Source organism: Urocampus carinirostris, chromosome 8, assembly GCF_059441175.1.
Source record: "Urocampus carinirostris isolate Australia breed hairy pipefish chromosome 8, RoL_Ucar_1.0, whole genome shotgun sequence".
Classification (NCBI taxonomy): domain Eukaryota; kingdom Metazoa; phylum Chordata; class Actinopteri; order Syngnathiformes; family Syngnathidae; genus Urocampus; species Urocampus carinirostris.
Genome location: NC_142356.1, coordinates 38,683,890 through 38,689,254, shown reverse-complemented (window position 1 = coordinate 38,689,254; position 5,365 = coordinate 38,683,890).

Below are 5,365 nucleotides of genomic sequence, written 5' to 3'. Positions count from 1 at the left end.
AATTTATGTCACAAACACATTAAAATAACCTTTTGACAAGAGAAACGAAGAATCTTGGCGGGTCAGTTCAGTTTGTATGTTCTCCCCGTGCTTGCGTGGGTTTCCTCCGGGCACTCCGGTTTCCTCCCACATTCCAAAAACATGCATTTCAGGTGAATTGGCCGGTCCAAATTGTCACTAGGTGTGAATGAGCGAGTGAGTTGTCTGTCCCCGTGTGCCCTGCGATTGGCTGGCAACCAGTTCAGGGTGTCCCCTGCCCACTGCCCGATGATTGCTGGGATGGGCTCCAGCACCCCCGCGACCCTACTGAGGATAAGCGGTGCAGCTAATGAGATTTCTTTCTTTAGCGTGTTGCACGGATCAGTCTGTGCTGTCATGTGAAAAAAGAAACCGAACGCCGAACTGCTTTCGTTTGTCATGCGCTAAATCGCCCTTCGAATGGTTATTAAAGAGTTATTTGAACAGATTATTTTGTAATCTGTTAAAACCATAGTGACGTGTATAAAATCTACCACTAGAGGTCCCTGTTGCATAGAACAGAGCTGAGTGTTTGTATTAGAGTAAATCGCTCTACTTGTGCACTGGGTAACATGAAGTTATCCGTTTTTTGTTTTGGGCTTAAATCAAGTCATAAAACCATGTAAAACACTTACAAACCATTTAAAAATATACAATTGGAATTGAATGTAAAAGTTAATTAACCCTCATGTTGTCTTTGGGTCAAAATCCAGAAAAAACTTTTATTTAAAGGTGAGGTGCGCTATTTGAGGTGTATTTAAGGGTTGAAAGTATAATATTTTCTCTATTAAGTATGTGTTAGAGGTAAGATCTTAAACCCGAACCCTAACCCGATCCGGTTGAGCCTGAAATGTCAATCACTTGTTCCGGCCGATGCTTTTTTGTTGTCGTTTTTTTAATTCACCGCTGCTCTCTTTTTGCTTCTTTTAAATCCAGGCAGGAGAATAAACTCCACATTATACCCCAAATTTGCCAAGTTAGTACGATCCGTGCAATACATACCCGCAATCACTTGTTGCGATTCTAGGGTTGCCGGTGGTATGCCGAGAAATGCATCCCTGCCGAGGTTTGCATCCCCTAGCTACTATAACCACTTTTACCTCGTTTTATCTCACTTTTGTATCACTTTTCGGGAATGTAATGGCGAACATATAACCAAAACCACTTCGTCTTGCATTTGTTGGGAATGTTATACAACTTTAACCATTCCGTCTTTGTATTTGTTGTGAATGTAATCGAATGGTAATGCACACCGTATACAAATCACTTTTGAGCAGGTAACATGTTTTTTTTGCCTTTTTCTATTAAAATCGCTCGTGTTGAAACTGTTATGCACTCTACCATAAAGCTTACGTTAGAGTTCTCAAAAGTGATTCAGCATTTGCTCCTCATCCATCCTCTCCGTTTGTCCAAACCAACCTAGTACTCCACTATCCACGCGCTTGCTCAGTTCCTCTACTAGTCCCGTTCTGTCTCTCACAATTTCATTTCTTATTCTATCCAATCTTGTCACTCCTAACATACTCCTCAAACACTTCATCTCAAAAAAATTTACTTTCCTTCTCAATTCTGCATTCAGGCTCCAAGTCTCTGCACCTTACAACACAGTGGGCACAATCACTCTCTCACAGTCCCCTCTTAACATCTATACTCATACTCTTGTTGCTCATCACTTTCCTCAGAGCACCCAAAACCTTGCTTAAGTGTTCAATATCAAAAATGATACAAAATGAGACAGGCAGGCACGGGAGTCGGATGGGATCGTCCGCTGAGTTCATTTCTTGGCTGGCTCATTCTGTCACGGGGAGACCGGACCAAAACGGAGGCAGGAGGCAGGAAGGGAGAACTCAACTGGGTTGACGATCAAAACTTTTATTTAGCAAAACAAAAGTCGTCCAAAACTCCGGGACAAAACAGAACAAAAACAGGCTTTTACTCAAAACGTGAAAACACAAGTTTCCTCCGAATCAAACAAAACAGGACAGAGCAGAACGGAAAATGCAGACAGATAATGCAAAACAGAAAATGCAATGAGCCAGGACCCACAAAACCCAAAACCCCCCTTAAGAAGCAAACGCGCAAATTAGCCGATCTGCTTCAGCTGTTGCCAAGGGGGCGGGGCCAGCCGGTTGCCACGGCGACCATGCTGAACACGACACTTAAGATTCAAAGACTTTCGCAACCTGTACTCAATAGAGATGAGTGCAAGACCATAAAGTCGGTCTCGGGACATGGTTGACCGGAGCTATGTTTTAATCAACTTTAGCGATGAGAAGCTTTCTCCCAAGAAGCTACCGGTAGGGTTAATAGTAGGCAGAGTGCAATTCTCAGGTTGTTATACAAATCCAGCAGGTCTTCCTTGTAGATGAAATCAAGCATTTCTCTTGGAGAGGATACGTCATCTGGGAATGCCTGTTATGCAGCGCGACCTCCAGATATAACTCGTCAGCATCCAGGTCATTTGTATTTCTCTCCAATGCCCTACATTTCTGCCTAAGTGTGCCTTTTGTATTGCTTGATGAATATCGTCTTTTGAAAAAATAAAACCGTAAAGGTCATAAACTTTCTCCAGTTTCAACGATCATTGAGGCTGGTGAGGGTGGTGTCAACGATGGTCAGAAAGAATTGTCTCTTGAAGTTTTCTTCAGGAGAAGATTGAGTTTCTTCCTGGCCCTCATATGTGAATTGCCTCGTAGTTTTTCTTGTTCTTTTAGTTGGAAAGATCATCTCAATTTCAAGTGCCTTAGTTATTTCCCTGCAATCCGTCTTAGATGCAAGTAGCCCCTTTTCTCTGAAGTTTTCCAAAAACTCTCGGACAGGGGTGGTTTCTCCTTTTAGCGTTTCCAGAGAAACACTAGGGGGCTCTGTACCAGCTTGTTTTTTCGGCTTATTTGGTACAGTATGCTGTACCAAAGTACACAGCACAAAGCGCCATGTCATTAGCTCAGCTCTGATACTCACTGCTGTGGATAGTGTGATGGAATCTCTTTTTGTAACCACATGGGCTTTAAGGGCAGACTGTGCTTTTACAACTTCAGGCAAGTAATCCCCGACAACTTTAATGCTGTCGTCACCTCCCATCTTGTTGTGGACATCGATTTTATTGTCAACTGTGTCAAGTGTTGCTCCAAGACTGCCCAGTCTTGTACAGATGAGCTGAACGGATTATATTGCTGTTGCAGTACCCCATGAAATGGAGGTGACTGAAGACTGAGCAGAATCTGTGTACAGAAGTGTGTTGCTATTGCATGGCAGACACAATGCCCTCTCATTGATTTGTAGGATTCGGATTATGAATAGTAAAATAGGCTATATTAGTTTCATCCATTACATGGGTTTAATATTTCCACATTTTGTAACAATTCTTGAAAAAGACAGTTCAATATTTATTGTAGACTAAACCATTTATAAAGTTTACACAAACGATTTGATGCTACAAAATCTGCACAGCTTGACAATTTATGAACAGATGCACAGATCAAAATGTAATTGCAGCTGTAAAAAAATAAAAACAGACTAGTGGCCTCACTGTCACAGATCAGATTTGCTGATGACAGCTTTCACCTTTCCAAACAACTAACAACGTGCCTTGTTTGAAAACGATAATTACATTTTCTGTTTTGACTATACAGTATTTTAGGTTCTCAATGGCAATCATAAAGCCACAACATTCTGTGTAATCTTGTATTACCCTTAATGGTCTTTTAGTTAAATAAAAGTACTATTGTATTGCAACCTACTTAATAATACAGCAATAGCTTTTCACGTTAGAAAAACCAACCTGAGGAAAGTGTGGTCATGCTATTGCTAGCCTTAGTGAAACTAACTAGCACCATTTCAGAAATGTCTGGCCGTGAAGTAGACGCTGTTGGGCGCTGTTGGACGCTTTGAGACCGCCATATAGACGAGATACAGCAGTGCTTTACTCGCGGTCGGAAATTCACACGCGGTTGGCCGTGCGAAAAAGTTTTGAGCTGCTCAAAACTTTGAGCACGTGTTAACCGCGGTCGGCACACGAGGTAATGACGCGGAAATGACGCGGAACGACGTGCTCTGGCCGCGGCCAGGGCGTGGTTACACATGGGTAGGACGGGAAATTTCAGCGGGTAATCGTGGGTGGAGCATGGTAATAGCATGTTCTGCGCCTGTATCGCGGTGTTATTACGTGAAATTAGCATGTTACGCGTGTGACGGTCAAACGCCTTTCTCCGCGTATATACAGCGCGATTTGCCGAGCACACGTCAGTTGTGCTCGAGACGTCAAGGGGTGGACATGGATCCCCGTCACCGTAGTGACCTCGTCTTAATCCATTTGTATTTCTTGACATTTCTTTTCATTTCATAACAAGATAATAAAATAAAAATGAAAAACTATTACAATAATAACATATTGGCTTCTTCGGTGCCATAGCTTGAAATCTTGATCTTCACGGGACTGTGTCTTGAGCGGTTATGATTTCTACAGCCCGGTGTTATGCCGAGAAATGCATCCCTGCCGAGATTTGCATCCCCTCGCTACTACAACCACTTTTACCTCGTTTTATCTCATTTTTATATCACTTTTAGGGAATGTAATGGCGAACATATAACCAAAACCACTTCGTCTTGCATTTGTTGGGAATGTAATACAACTTAAACCATTCCGTCTTTGGTTTTGTTGTGAACGTAATCGAACGGTAATGCACACCGTATATAAAATAAAGAGCTAATTATAACAATTGGGAGATCCTAGTCTATATAACGCGTTTATTTAAACAATAAAGTGCAATCGTATTCTACAAAATGCGTTTGTTAACGCGGATGAAAAAGTCACCAACGCCAATGCACGCTTCCAACAAAAGCGATCGAAGCAGAATGCGCGTTCACGCGAGGGGGGAGGGGGGATTTTGCGTAGGAGTCGGATTTGGGCACAACACCGGCTCGGGAGCTTTTATACCCGTGGTCCACACGAGAAAATGACGCGGAAATGACGCGAGGAGGAAGCGGAACAGTCGCCGGCGTCTGTTTTGCGGGCATACCACCGATGAACAGCGGGTTGGCCAATTTTGCGCATTTTCCATCGCCGGCAACCACGGGCAAAAAAAAACGCAAAATTTTACCCGCGATACAGACGCAAACGGCTGTGTGACCGGGCCCTAAGAAAAGGCCTGTTTCAAATGTATTAGTACTTGAGGAATAAGCTGACTTTAAGCCATCAGATGGCGGCAAAGAGTAGCAAAGTTTCATGTTGCGGACACCATTTTTAACTTTAAAGGGACAGTGTGTAATATTTAGTGCCCGTTAGTGGTACAAAATATTTCAGCAAAAAAATGGTTTGAACACGAGGAAAAAATACATGAACTATCGT